Source organism: Leptonychotes weddellii, chromosome 9, assembly GCF_054177405.1.
Source record: "Leptonychotes weddellii isolate Sample4059 chromosome 9, ASM5417740v2, whole genome shotgun sequence".
In the NCBI taxonomy this organism is placed as follows: domain Eukaryota; kingdom Metazoa; phylum Chordata; class Mammalia; order Carnivora; family Phocidae; genus Leptonychotes; species Leptonychotes weddellii.
In genome coordinates, this window is record NC_138377.1 from 63,308,275 (window position 1) to 63,324,387 (window position 16,113).

Here is a 16,113-nt window from a genome sequence, read left to right on the forward strand (position 1 = left end):
CAAGACATAAATCCAGGCTTATCTGGGTTCTAAAGTATGTGCTTTAACCACTAAGTATCTTACCTCCTATTGGCTTTCCAAGCATCATCAGAGTGCTGCTCCTTTCAATTCCTAATATTGAATATTAGGTGTGCTCCACCATTTCCTGAAATTAGTGAAAAAATATGTCAGCACTTTAGTGTCTACCTCGCCACCAAGACACAACCATCCTGACATGCCAAAGTGAGGTGCGAGGCCAAAATGCACAATTTACAAGGAAATATTCAACAAATATTCCTCCCACTTCCTCTACCATCTGAAGATCCCTCGGCTAGATCAGGAAACTAAAAAGTGGTTAGAATGTGAAGAGGAATTTTCTAAGAAGAGATCACTGAGAAATCTAAGCTATGAAACTGAACCCCTGGGATAGGAAAGCCTAGAGGCTGCCTGCCTCCCCATTTCAAGCCTACTGAGGACAGAGATTTAACTCAGCCACTTTGAGAACCTGATATAGGTTTCCTTTTTGGGGGGAGGGAGGACAATGGAAATGGAAGGCTTCTGCTTTCTAAATAACTACACTAGCACCCATGCGAAGTCAGTCATGTGTGGGTCTTTCTCATGGACCAAATGGGGGCTACATGGAGAGTTGGCCTGGCTCAAGAGGACATCTGGGAAGTTAAGGGGACTCTCTGATTAAGAGCCTGTGTATGAGATGGACCACAGGGAAGAAGAGGGTGGGGAGAAGTGGCTGGCCTAATCAAAGGTCTCATCTGAGTTATAGGAACCAGTCTAGAGAAGCCCAGCATAAAGCCCCCAATGAAACACTAAAAGCATCCATGAGGAAAACATTCATTTTAAACCCCTTCCAATCAGAGTCCAAAACTAGAGAGGATATCAGACACCAACATAGGAGGAACTTTTCTATACCACCCCTTGACCTCTTCTTTCCTCCTACTCTCCAATTCTGGTAGTATCCAAAAAGTAGCCAGTGAGCAGTGCTGAGATGAGAGAAGAAGATAAGCACAGCCCCTTCCCCAAAGTTGGGCCATCTGCCAAATCAGGCCTGCAGCATTAAATGGGAAAAAGTTTTTGAACTGAAAATGTGTTTTTAACACTGAAAATATCCATTATTGATGAGTGACAAGTAATCCAGTGGCAGGAAAAAGTTACCCTCTCTGAATACATTTTTAAGAGACTATTGAAGACAAAAATAAATTGGTTTTGTGTCATCTCCCATGAATTGTGTGTTTGTCACACCGTTTGCACTAGTATCACGTTCCAGTGGGGCATGTTGGGAATGGGGAGTACAGATATGTATTCAAGAATATGAGCTCTGGGCGCCTGGGTGGCTCAGTTGGTTAAGCGACTGCCTTCGGCTCAGGTCATGATCCTGGAGACCCTGGATCAAGTCCCGCATCAGGCTCCCTGCTCGGCAGGGAGTCTGCTTCTCCCTCTGACCCTCCCCCCCTCACATGTGCTCTCTCTCTCTCAAATAAATAAATAAAATCTTTAAAAAAAAAAAAAAAGAATATGAGCTCTTGAGACTTTTAAGGTTCTCCAAGAAAGACATAAACCCTTTTTCTAAAAAGTTTTTTCAACCCCTTACATTCTTCCAATCTCATCAGCATAGCCTTAGCTTCCCATACAGACAATGGGGATTCACATGCAAGAGATGACAGTCTTCCAAGGGCAATGGAAATAAGTGATTATCCTAAAAGTTATCCTGCCATTCAACATGTCACCCTAAAAAAGCATATTCGTTTCTAAAAATGTCCAAAACATAAAATAGGATCATAAAATAGCATTTACTGAGGGGTTACTATATATAAGACATTGTACTAATTGCTTTACATGAATTCTCTCTTTTGATTCAAATAATGCAGAGGTGTTTTTTTATTGTTTAAGAGAACATATTTATAGGCAAAACTATAGTATCATTAAATAGAATGTATTCAGAGAGAAAAGAATATGAAGTTTTGCCTAGGTAAATTAAGGATGACTTTAGAAAGAAATATTTAAATAACATTTTTATTTCTGAATATAAAAGTGATGCATGACTATTGTATAACCCTTGGGAAGGGTACAAAACTGTATAAAGGATATGTACATTTTATCCATTTTCTTTTTACACAGATGGAATCATATGGTATATATGATTTGGTAAAGTGTTTTTTGATTAACATATCATGTACATTGCCTCTGTAATTAAATATTCTTCAAACATAATTTTTAATGAATGTTTAGTGTTCTATCCTGTTGATGAATAATTTTTTTTATTTTGTCATATTACTTATTTTTAATTCCTTGTTAACTTAACCAAATCCTTTGCACACTCATAAAATAGTGTAAAAATTCTTGAAGAAAAATCTTTGTGTACCTGTCTAATTATGGAGGAAGGAAAATAGCTTAGCCCAAGTTATGCTGCAGTAACAACCGCAAAATTCGGTGATTTAAAAAAAACAAGGTTGTGGGGGGTTTAGTTGGTTTGTTTATTTATCATTGACATTTCATGCCAACAATCGGTTTTTTGTAGATCAAACACAGCTCTGCTCTATCACCTGAATCAAGGCAGGAGGAGGACCTCTGTCAGAGTCATTACTATTTTTACGTCAGAGGGAAAGGAAAGATGGCAGAACATGCAATGGTTCTTAAAGCTCCTGATAGGAAAATTGCAGGCATACTCCCACTTATATTGGGGGGGGGTGGGGCAGAGGGAAAGAGAGAGAGAATCTTAAGCAGGCTCCACACCCAGTAGGGAGTCCAACGTGGGGCTTCGATCTCACGACCTTGAGATCATGACCTGAGCTGAAATCGAGTCAGACGCTTAACTGACTGAGCCCCCCAGGGCTCCTTCTACTCATATTTTAGCAAGTCACACAGGGACGAGACTGATATCAATGAGAGGGGAGGAATAATCCTCTATCAGGAGTAAGACCTATAGGGATAGTCCTGGATGGAGCAGCAATTATTTTGACAATAATACAAGCTGCCATAGGGAGGTAATGGTTGATCTTGGTCTAAAAGGGTGAAAGGGAGTCCTTCAGGTAGGGAAAACATAAGGGAGGAAGAAGGAAGAAGAACATTCTAGGGAATGAGGGAATCGTGTGAAAAGGCAATGAGTTGTGAAAAACACTTTTCTCCGGAACAGCATATCCCAGCGTGGCTGGATATGTGGATAGTGAAGTTAGTCCAAGATTAGTAAAGTGTGTAGATGAGAAATGAGATCAGAAGTAGAGGGCTTTTGAGTCATGGCATCAGTCAGGGTTACTCAGATGGACCAATTAAATGGGATTATTGGGGAGCGTTAAATAAAGGAACTGTTTACAAATGCGTGAGACAGTTTAAAGGAAGCCAAAAAGGAGAGTGGAATAATCTGGGAAAAGGAATTGCTGGGACTTCTTACCACCTCTAGGATTAAAGGGGCAAGGGAAGAGAGTCATTCAAAGAGGCCAGGAGAGTGGCCACTTGAAGTAGAATGCCACCTCTCAGAGTAACTGCCTATAAGAAATTCACCACCCAGCAGGAGATGTGGTCTTCAGGAGAGGGCTACAGGCACCTGTGAAGACCCTGAGGGAAAGAACAGGATAATAACCTGCCTTCACTATCCTCTTATGCCCCCATCTTCTTCTAGGGCCTCCCTTTGACTAAGCCTCATAGAAATCAGAGAGGCCTATGGGTACAGGCCTTCAAGTTCAGACTCCTGGGCAGAGACAGCCCAGTGGAATTACAGAGAAGGAAGGAGAGGTTCTGGGGGGCAAATGAAAAAAATGGACATGCAATGGACTCATTCTATGATGAGAAGTATGCATAAAGCTAAATGAAGGCATTGACAGCTAAAATGAATCAAAGGGAAAAATTCAAAAAATATTACAGTGTAAATAATGTAGAAACCACAGGACATGGAGGGTAGTGAGCAAGTTGGCAATACAGGAAGAGAGCAGATTACAAGTGAGGAAAGTAGGGTGAGGAGAAAGCAAGTGAGTCAGGTTGAGGACAGCATGGAACTCAAGATGGAAATGTCCAGAAGGTAGTTAGAAACATGGGTCTGGCACTCAGAAGAGAGAGGGAAATAGATCAGATTTGAGTGTCGCTGACAGTTGGCTATTACAATAATTGGATAAAAAGTTCCAAGGCGAGCACATGGAATGAAAAGAGGGCAGATGAAGCCACTGGGATAGAAGTGACCAGAAGCAAATATCCTGTGCCCCACCAGAGACTCCGGGGAGACAGCTGTGTCACTGACACAATAAGAAAAAGAAAATCTCTGAGAAACAGTGTCATAGTCCAAACTTCCCACAGGCTTTCAGCTCATGGACAAATAGTCTTTTGGGGCATGGAACTCTAAGCTGCGAACCTGGATTAAAGTGGTTCCTGACTGGTAGGAGCCAACCCACATTCTGTCCATAGGAAGACACCATCATCCTAGGTCTTGGAGGGTCACCAAAAGTTATTTTCCAAGGACACTGAGCAAAATATGGTGAATGAGACACAAAAGGAAGCAAGATAGCACATAAGAACCAACAGAGAAAAGACAGAAGACACAGAAGTCAGATAACTGGAATTATCAGGAATAGATTATAAAACTACTGTGTTTACTATGATTAAAGAATTACAAGGCAAACTAACATGCTTAGAAATGCAAAGTCAAACAGAAGACACATCTAGGCTCCCAGACAAGCCTCCAGTCTCCACTGGGCATTTACCCAGAGCCTCTCTGCTGGAGACAGAAAGCCTCTCCAGCCCACTACTGGGATCTCCGTTTCACTGATCCAACTGGAATGCAATCAAAATCATATCTAACATCACAGTAAGTAAATTCAGAGATTCTTTTGTTCTCCAACACTGTCTATAGCCCCCTCCTGGGAGGACCTTTAACTCACAGGATTCAACAGTCCAGCATCCCTGAGCTGCAGTCTGTCTCTGACTGGACACAGAGAGTATTTTATTCATGATGGACAGCTGCCCAACTTTAGGATAGCTTAAGCCTGACCCAAAGGCAGACATGGAGAAAAGAATAAATAACTTCCAAATTTCCTTTCGGGTTATAGGGCTGCTTTAATTTAGAGTTTGTAGCAGGTGCAGTCAGTAAGTGTTTTTCTGCATGCAACTTTATTGTCCTTCCAAATAATAGAAATTCTTCCATTTTCTGTCAATAGGTGACTCTCAGAGCAGTGGTATAAATTTTATCTTTTTTTAATTTGGGCAGGAATCACAGAGCCATGGTACATGTCAAACACTCAGTATTTATTGAATGAATAAAAAAAATTTTTTTAAATGGATAGAGGCATTTTCAAGAAAGTCAGGAAATTGCACCAACAGTTGGTAGCCAGATACTATTTTAAATCAACCTATTTTCTGAACCATTTTAAGTTAATTGTTACCCAAAACTTTAATCAATGCCATGAGAAAATATTTTGCCAATAACTGTACTTTTGAGCAATTCAAGTAATCATGGGCTCATGCAGAAAACAAATGAATATCACCCACATTTATGTTTGCTTACTCTACATATATTAAAATCTTCCTGGGAAGGACAGCAGCTCTTTCTGCCCATGGGTCCTGTCCCCGTGCTTTAATAAACCACCATTTTGCACCAAAAAAATAAATAAATAAAAATAAAAAATAAAATCTTACTGGGAAACATAAGCATTAGACATCTGCCTCAGAAAAGAATGTCAACAAAAAACATTGAGAAGGTTTCTTCCTAGCCTGTGATGTTCCATTTAGGACCCAAAAAAAGGCTGACAAATCTAAACATAAAATTGCTTTGAAATGTTGTAGAAAATAAATAAGAACTGACTTTTCATCATTTTTTCTTTTGACATTTTTTCATTTTTTTAATCACTTCAACAATGCTAGATTATAAGAAAACTTTAAGCCCTTGTCCCATCCACCCCCCACTACCACCAAAAAAAAGTTACTAAAATAAAGTCTGTGAGGGTTTTGAACCAACAGCATTTAGTATCAGTTATCTTAGATGGTAAACAGTTCATGCAGAGAATGAAGAAGAGTCAAAACAGCAGATTCTCTCAGAAGAAAACATTTCTGGAATAGTCCCTGGAGATCCTGCCAGACAGCGACCACAGGAACATGGCTACAAAAAATTAGAAAACCTTACCGAGGTCATATTAAAAGGTGAGGGGACAAGCAAACACGTTTCTCTCTCCTCTTTCTCAGAGAGAAATCCAAAACTAATAAAAGAGAGTATGATAGTGAGACAGTATAATAAAGTGGCTAAATGGAAGTATCAACATCCATACAGAAAAATGTAAAATGAGGGGCAATGGTTTAAGATTTGCCGTGAGATGGGTAAATCAACAGCAACATTAGGGGTAAATAAAGCCAAGTTTTAAATAATGCATTGGTTAAAGGTATAAAGAAGTGTGTAAACAGATACATATCTGGAAAGATACAAATTCTTGTAGACGAATGGTTAGTGATTCAGGAGATAAGTAGAATGATATGTGCTTCTTTACTGAATTTGATGCTCATGTAAGTCTACTGATCAGACCTTTATGGCATGTTCCATAATTTGAGAACTATTGAAAACTTTGAGATCACATGGACAATTAAAGGAATGGAGGATAATGTCTTTGCAAAAATGCTAAAGAAATCCGATGATCTTTTCTTCGTTCACAAAGGACTGTTTAGAGCAATTGAATTCAACATCCTCTAAGAAGAAAGCAAAAGATGGCTTCAGTTGCATTATAAAGACTAGATTTACCCTAACCATGCATGTCCTGGGGGAGATTAAGATGCTGAATTGTTGGGTGCCTGGGTGGCTCAGTTGGTTAAGCGACTGCTTTCGGCTCAGGTCATGATCCCAGAGTCCTGGGATCAAGTCCCACATCAGGCTCCCGGCTCAGCGGGGAGACTGCTTCTCCCTCTGACCCTCTCCCCTCTCATGCTGTTTCTCTCTCACTCGCTCTCTAATAAATAAATAAATAAAGTCTTTAAAAAAAAAAAAGATGCTGAATTGTTAAAATGGAGAACATTGTAGAATTTTCTTCTACATAAATCTTCCAAATTGTAATAAAAGCACACAGGTTTAGCAGAATAATAGTAACCATGGTCCACTTATCCAGCAGTGAAAAAAATCATGGGAACATAAGGAAGGCTTTACTGGGTTAGGCTTCATTGTAGGCATTATAGGCTTTGTTCCTATAAGAACATAGTTTTCCCCCATGATATCATCCTTCATTTCAGCAACTCTTAACTATTTATGACATTGTCATCATTTCCCCAGAATCTTTTATAACAGTACTTCTTTTTTTTTTTTTTAAGATTTTATTTATTTATTTGACAGAGAGAGAGACAGCGAGAGAGGGAACACAAGCAGGGGGAGTGGAAGAGGGAGAAGCAGGCTTCCTGCCGAGCAGGGAGCCTGACGCGGGATCATGACCCTGGGATCATGGGACCCTGGGACCCTAGGATCATGACCTGAGCCAAAGGCAGACGCTTAACAACTGAGCCACCCAGGTGCCCAACAGTACTGCTTCTTAAAATAAATAATTCCATAGATTACCTTTACATATGGAAGTCATCCTCTTTATTATGGAAGTATAGTTGACATACAATGTGACATGAGTTTCAGGTGAACAACATAGTGATTGGACAACTCTACACATGATGCTCTGCTCACCACAAGGATAGCTCCCATCTGTCACCATACAGCGCTATTACAATATCACTGACTATATTTCCTATGCTGTAACTTTCATCCTTGTGGAAGGCATTCTTTTAATTTTCTCAAATTTACTTTCCTAAAATTTCAACAAGTGCCTCCTTCTTCCTACTTTTGGGAACTTGGGTAGCACATAGTGTTTCTTTTAGCCCTCCAGTCACGCTGCTCATTAATATAAGATCCCAGTCAATCTCCCTCTAGGTATTCCCCTTTCTAAAATAAATTAAATTTAAATCTATCTTCAAAGACTATTTCTCCACCCCTACTCCATCTCCTCTATCATTTTATTTTCTCTAGTCAGAAGCTTCTAAATTAAGATGCATTTATTGCCTTCATCTTCTGTGGGACAAGTTACTGAGCAATGGGGTCTGGAAGAAATGCAGTGGGCTCTGCTGAACTCTTCTGGTTAGTTTCCTGTTTTGCATTTTCTAGATATTTTCTGCATGGAGAGAATCTAAGTGGTGCTGTCCTAGCCTAGTTTCCTTCCCAGAAAACAATAAGAAGCAAAGGAAGACAGAGCGGGGTCTTAAAAAAAAAAAAAAACCAACCTATGACTTGTAATCATCTTTTTGTCCCCAAAGCCTGCATATATATTTCCTGATAATAATATCTCACCTTTATGGAAAGATTCTGTGTGTCAGGAACTTAGCTGAAAGCTTTATACACATCATCTATTTAATCCTCATAACAACCGTATGGGGTAATTATAAGAGTGGCTGACATTTATTAAACCATTTATATATGGCAGGTACTCTTTTAAGTGTCTTACTCATACCATCTCATTTAATCATTAAAACAAATTCATGAAACAGGCATTTCATCAGCCCCATCTTAAAGATGAGGTCATTGAAGCTTATGGAGTAAGGTCACACAGTTAATAATGGAGCTACCAGGATTGTAACATAAGCACATGCTATTAACCACTATACTACACGGCCTTATTTAACAAATAAGTAAACAAACAAATAAACAAATGAGCCATGAGTGAATGACTGAGTAAATAACTAGAACTAATAGACAATTCTTGAGCCATAGAGAATTTGTGGGCATTGTAACGTGTGAAAGTCGGATTATACTATCAAAGCTGGATTATACTATCATTCAAGGTCCTTTTAGTTCTAGATTTCTGTGAAATTAACAGCCCAAATACATCAACTCAAAAGCGTTTGCTACTTTTAAGATTTCCAAGACCTAATCAAATTCCTGAATTTTCGCAACACTAACAGTCATCAAAACTCTCTATAAACATTAGTTAATAAGCTTTGTTAGTCTTTGTCTTTCTGATGAAAGGAAACAACCGGTCCTAATCAAGCAATACAATAGTGAAATTCTCAGCAAAGCAATGCTTGCTTATCAGTTACTTCAACTTGTATGATCCTGCTAGGAAGAACTTCAAAACACAACAGAAATCAGACAGCAAGTGTGCGTGGACAGAAATAAACGTTTAAGAAAAATATGGGAGTCATTATCAGATCAATGTCTAATAAGCATTCCTTTTCCTCACATTTTTTGTTAACTCCCTAAGTGTCAGTTTATTTCAAAAATATACTATAGAAGTAATTTCATTATCTAGTTCCATGTAAAAAGAAAAAAAAAATCAATGTGACCCTGAGATAATCTAAAGCAGCTACTTGAGGATGTAAAGGAGAATGTCAAGTGCTGCTAACTTTCCTAATCCCCATTATGAGCCCAATCGGTAGATTCCTGAGCCACCATCTCGGCATAAGTCTAAACTTCACTGAGAAGCCTTGAGACCCTCTTATCAGAAGCTAGGTTTACTGTGTAGTGTTTTGAGAAACTATACTTACAATAATATTTTAAACAACCATCTTCAGTTTAAGCAGCTAATTTGTTCTACTGAGAGTCACCCAACCTTCACACAGGTGCAAAGAGTCTGAATGTGGAAGGAAACTTCAGATTATCTCATCCAATACACGTGAGAACAGTGGACATTCTTTAGGTCTCTGGCTAGCTAATGGCAGAGACAGAATAAGAGCTAGGGTTGGGGCGCCTGGGTGGCTCAGTCGTTAAGCGTCTGCCTTCGGCTCAGGTCCTGATCCCAGGGTCCTGGGATCGAGCCCCACATCAGGCTCCCTGCTCAGCGGGAAGCCTGCTTCTCCCTCTCCCACTCCCCCTGCTTGTGTTCCCTCTCTCACTGTGTCTCTCTCTGTCAAATAAATAAATCTTTAAAAAAAAAAAAAAAAAGAATAAGAGCTAGGGTTTTCTGTTCTTGGAGTCCCCTGCACACTCTATTGCACTACACTGACTGTATTAGTCAGGGTTCTGTACTGAAGAAACAGAACCAAAAGGAGATATATAAATCCGCTGTTCTTCAGGGAAAAGGCTTCAGGAACAGGCAGTAATGGTCTGGGACAACATCTTGACAGCTCACTACTGCCAGGAGGAACAATGGGCCCTGAGGATGCGCCGTGGAACAAGGTGTTCAGGTTGCTGTAGGCTTGTACCTTGGCAGACATCAGATTGGGACACCAGGGGGCCGTGCCCTAAGCCCCTGGCCTCAGCCTCCTGGAAAGTAATAGACTAGGCAGCTGGTCTGCACCTGCACAGCTCACTCTCGTGTTCTGGCTTCAGTCAATCCTACAGTTGTACAGCCTTAGGTCCAGACCTTAGTCCTCCACACCTTGCTGGGCCCCTGGGGGGCATTAGTGCAGGGTAACTGACTATGGCCTCGAGGGAAGCATGGAGGAGGACTGTGCTAGATCAGTGCCCCATGAGCTGGACTCCTCACAACGAGACTGGGAGGAGAAACCTCCAGCGCCCAGGGCACCCAGGTGTTTCTCATCCCAGCACTCTTCTGTCGGCCCACTGACGGAAGACCGGGCTTCCTCTGGGAAGAGTGGCTGCAGTGGCAAAACCTCATGCCTGATCCTGCTGCCTTCTGAGCTGCCCCTCATGCTCAGCATTTCTAGCCCATCCTCTCCCTGCCCTCTCATCTGGACCCACACCTAGTACCCACCACCACCGGAAGCCACAAAGCACACCCTGCAGGTCTCAATTGTACCCTGTTTCCCTTCATGGGAAGCCCCACACTCCTCTGGCCTGCAGGTATCACCCATCATATTAAAAAAAAAAAGAGGACATTTACTGATGAAGGGTCTTGGGTCAAGGGACCAGCTCCCCGTCACAGGGTGCTGGCTGTTTGGGGGGCAGGGCAGGCAGAAGATATATATATATATAATTTATAAAGGAGATTTATTATGAGGGATTGGTTCAGATGACTACGGAGGCTGAGAAGTCCTCTAATCTGCTGTCTGTAAGCTGGAAACCCAGGAGAAGCTGGTAGTATAATTCAGTCCAGGTCCAAAGGCCTGAGAATGTGCAGAGGCAATGATGTGACTTGCAGTCTGGGGTTTGGAGAAGATGAGATGAGATGTTCCAGCTCAATCAGTGGGGTAGGGAAAAAACGGGTGAATTGCCCCTTCCTCAGCCTTTTGGTCTTTTGTTCTACTCAGGCCCTCAGTGGATTGGATGATGCCCACCCACATTGGGGAGGGTGCTCTACTTCACTGACTCCACCAATTCAAATGTCAGGTTGACACATAAAATTAACTGTAACCCTGACCCTCCCCTTCAGTTCTTCAAGACTTCAGGTCAACCTGCACCTCCAGAGAACAGAATCACTGGCAAAAAGCCAATAACCTGGTGCTCGAAGTTGTCGGAAGAGAGTGAAAAATGTGCAGAACTAGCTCATCCATGCACCTATTCCATAAATATTTGAGATATAACCATGTGTGAAGCAATATGCAAGGCCCGGAGAGACAGTAGTGGATATGCCTCAGCCAAAATCCCTAAGGAACTTATGCTGATTGGGACACAGACTTTTTTAAAAGAAGGGGGAGTATTCCAACAGTGTGACCAAGTGAGCAGGCGTGCATTTATAGAGCATCCTGTCTGAACCATTCACTGGGTTAAGCACCTAAGGACATATCAGTGACCAAGAGACATAATCCTTGGTCTCAGGAAGTTTACAATCTAGGTGGAAAATCACACTTACAGTAGTCTTAACCTAGGGTTTATGATTGGAACTGCATTTCGATTTAATTTTTTTGGTAATCCTATTTAGTTTATTCTGTGCATTTAAAAACATTACCCTGAGATGTGGCCCCCAAGCTTTCCCTAGACTGCCAAAGATGACCTTGATGTCCACCGTGGGTCTATAACTCTGCGATGTGAAATAGAGAAGGCACCCTTAAATAACTCACTCCTTGTCCATGATAACAGATACATTCTCACAATTAAATGCTGCAATTTTTATGTATTTGAGAAGGGTAACAAACCCTTCAGGTAACAAACATTAGCCCATTGGGATCAATAATATGATCACATACACAGAATGTCACTGGAGTCCAAGGTCAGATCCCATCTCTAAGAATGGTCAAGAGCATCAGGGCAGTGAGCTTATGGATGACAGGAAGGCACCCAGAGTACTGAGAATGGTCAGACTGTGCCCACTTGCAGCTCCCTCGGCCTCACCCCTTCCTCTTACCCCAATTTCTGTCACTTCTCAAGCCAATTAGGTAGAAACGGTGAGGATTAATCCACTGTGTCACAGCAGCAGCTCATTGCTCCTCCAAATTAGTAAAAATGAGAGCTGACAGTCCAATATAATTTTAGAGATGGAAGGGACTTTCAAAATCATGTGGTCCAACTTCATTTCATAGATGAGAAAACTGAAGATTAATAAAATTATGTGACTTACTCAAGGTCACAGAGCTTATTAGGGAAGGAGCTGGACCTAGAATTTAGGATTCCTAACATCCAGGCAAACGTTCTTATCACTTCCTTTAGTCCTTCATCATGGAAAGGTCACAAGTATCAGTATAGATATTGCGAGTATAAATACATTTTAATTGACTTTGGATATACCGATGTGGACAATACAAGGTTGGAAGAAAAAACAGGGTAAACAGATAATAATTCATTATAAAACAGAAGCTAAAGTCTATAAAACTGGCTTCAGACGCATGAATGCACACATATAAACCACGATTTTCGTCTGACACTTTATTTCAAAATCTGTTTTTTGAATTAAATCATTAAATGCTTACTAAAATTATCTCCATCTCTAAAAAACATCCTATTAATGGGCCCAGTACCTCTGCATAACTCTCTCATGATGGATTGTACTCCTGCAACTCAGTTTTGATGGTATAATTTCCATTTTCATCTTTCAAACAAATGTAGTGTTGTCATTCTCCAAGGTTCTCCTGGCTCTTCTCCAAGAATTACTGAACTCTGACACCTGCAGAATCTGAATAGATCCCAATACAGTAGACAAGAGGAAAATGATATTCAAGACTCCTATAAATCGCTGCTCCTCCTGTCCTTTAAAAATGAATAAAGATGAATTGTATTCTATATATCCTTCAGACAACTTTTCAAAGCCAAAGAAATTCTGATTTATGATATTCCTCTGAACATCAACTTTCAGAGCCTCCTACTCATTCACATTTATAACTTACTGGCGTAACACCAAGTTCTCTCTATTTATCCCTATGCTGTCCTGTATCGTACTTCAGGATGGGTGTGTGAGTGGTACCCAACATGATGCATGTCACCGTGCATCTGCCACGTGTAGTAAAGGTAAGTGATGCTGCCAAAGTGGCATCCTCAAACCAGCACAGTAATCAGTCCCTCCCTCAGTAAACAACATGCTCAAGCAAAACACTTGCTGACACTTAGCTCCTTTTGCTCAATAGCCATATGTTTTAGTTGTGGAGATCTAAGGGACAAAAACGAAGATCTTTATCTTTTGGATAGCTTCCCCCAAGTATCCTGTCATTTCTAAAGTAGTATTTGTGAAGGGTTGTAAACCATGCCAGGCCTTGTACACACTTTATAGATCCTAGTTGTTATTATTGCTATCAGGGTAGCTTAAACATCACTTAGAAATGGGCATGCACACACATGGGAAAATCTCACTTTGAGTCTTTCATTCAGCCATATATCTCTTGCTGTCCAAATGTGTTGTAACATACCATGAACACAGGTCCATAAAACTAATTTCTTATCTAGAGTCCTGTCTGGCACCCAACATGGTATCTGGCATCCATGTATGTTATTAAATGGGAGAAGAAATGCTGGAAAAGAAGAGGTGGGGGAGCCTCATGAAAAATCTGTTTGGGTAAGGCTAAGAAAGACAGAGAAAATCTAGTACCTCTTCTACAAAAACTTTTTAAAATCCCTTTCTCCCAGAAAGAGGTAAATTGACCACTCCTTTCTGTGTGACACCAATCTCCCTTCCATACACTTCTGATACAGGGCAAATCACATCCTAGGTCAATTCTCTGTTCACACTTCTGTCTCCCTCTGACGGTTGAAAAGGATGTTGGCTCCATTCTTGTGACCCCCACACCCAGCACAGTGTGTAACATGTAATAGGCACTCAATAAAGTTTGAAAGTTTAAAGTTGAATGAATGAATTTGCAAAAACTGGGAAAAGGGATGATAAAGAGAGTAAAGGAGACATAGATAAGTATCAAAGTAAAGACAGAAGGTGATGGATAGAAAAAAAAAATGTGAGGAAAAAAACACGGGAAGAGAAAAACTGATGGTCGCTCAGCATTACCTGACTCTGTCAAGTGCCACCTGTGCGAAGAATGTCATGGGCCAGGGCTAGCGATGAGTAGGCTGACAGAGAAGTTAAGCTCCCCAAATTTCTAGTGCTGCACATTTGTTTTCATCAGAATGGTCTGAAAGCAGCCACCCCTCCACTCCCCTCCCCCCGTTCCTCCCCCCCGCCCCTGGCTAGGGCACAAACACCCCAAAACTGCATTTGTTCTCAGAGTCAACTACTTACCTAAAATTATTTGGTGCACCACTTTCCCTCTGAAGCTACGGTGAAAGATCTGTGGTCCTTGTAATTACAGAAGTTATAGCTCAGTGGGAGAGACCAGCATTGATAAGATAATCACACAAATAAAGTAAATCTGTCACTATGTTAAGAGTTATAAAGATTAAAACATGGTTCAGGGAGAAAACAAAAGAGAATTGGACCCAGTCAGCAAAGCAAGACTTTCACAGAGAAACGAAGCTGGGGCTGAGCAAGGAATAAACCAGGTGGTTTTGGGGGAGAAGAGCATTCCAAGCAGGGGGTACCAGGACCACAGTGCACAGACCCAATGAAGGAGTGAGTATGAAAGCAGGTTAAATGGCCTTATGGACAAGATTTTAAGAAGGTCTTCCTCTTCCATTTGCAGTATCAACTTCAACAAATAAATATAGTCTCCCACTGTGTTAACGGGATGCCTCAAAGATGAGAGAGGTGAGTGGATCTCACAGGACTTTAGAGGAAGATGGTCAGCAATGTTGTCCAATCCTGGATCTCCTATTTCATGTGCCTGACTGACCATTCATCTATGGTCTGGGTTTTTTTCTTTGTTACTTTTTTCCCCCCACAAAATAGAAACATACTCTACAGCTGTTTAAACCTGTTTGTTTGTTTGTTTGTTTTAAGTTAGTGTTATATAGTGAATATCTTTGCAAGTCAAATATCGGTTGTCGACATTCCTTTTAAGTGTTAAAAATTATCCCATCATAGAATTATAACACAGATTCTTCAACCAGAACTCAGTTGTTGGACATGTATATGGTTTCCAATTTTTTTAAAAATAAAAACAACATTGAAAGGACATGTTTTTGCACCTGCCCTTAACCATTTTATGTAAGTGGTACTGAGAGAAAGTACAGTGTTTGGAATCAAGCAAACCTGGTTCAACTTCTGGTTATACCACTTACAGCTGTGTGTCTCAGGTGACTCAGTAAAATTCAGTTTCCTCATCCATAAAATGAGGATTCTAACAGGACCTATCTTACCAGATTGCTTGGAGGTTTAGCCGAGATAATTCAAGCAAAGCACACAGTAAGATGTCTGAATATAATAAGCACTTAATAAGTAACACCTATTATTTTGATGAGAAAAGTTTCATGGTTAAGACTTTTGATATATACTGCCAAATGGCCCTCCAAAAAAAAAAAAGTCATGTGAATTAGTTTTTTATCAGCCTCGTGTAAGGCAACCCAAGGAAATACATTCTTTATGGAGCAGAGATTCACTGCTTCAGAGAATTTCCTTATAGAAAGGGTCTAGTTTGAAAGCAGTAGCAGACGCAGTCAGTGCTCTGCTCTATCTCATTGGATCCCTTCACCACGTTCATGCACATTTGGTTACTGATGTGCTTTTCAACCCCAACAGCCAGCTGTGAGTTTGTGATGCTTCCTTCTGCTGGAATTTGCTTTGCTCTGTGCCTAAGAACAGCTAAAAATGCTCGGGGATTCACTCCCTTCACCCCAGGGATAGCCCTTAACCAAAGGCCCACATGTAAGTGTATATTAATACTCCAGTGTCCTTGCTCCCTCCTGGGGACAACTCTGAGCTATAACCTACACTGTCTTCAAAACTCTCCCATGGGGCTGAACAGGCCACTCTC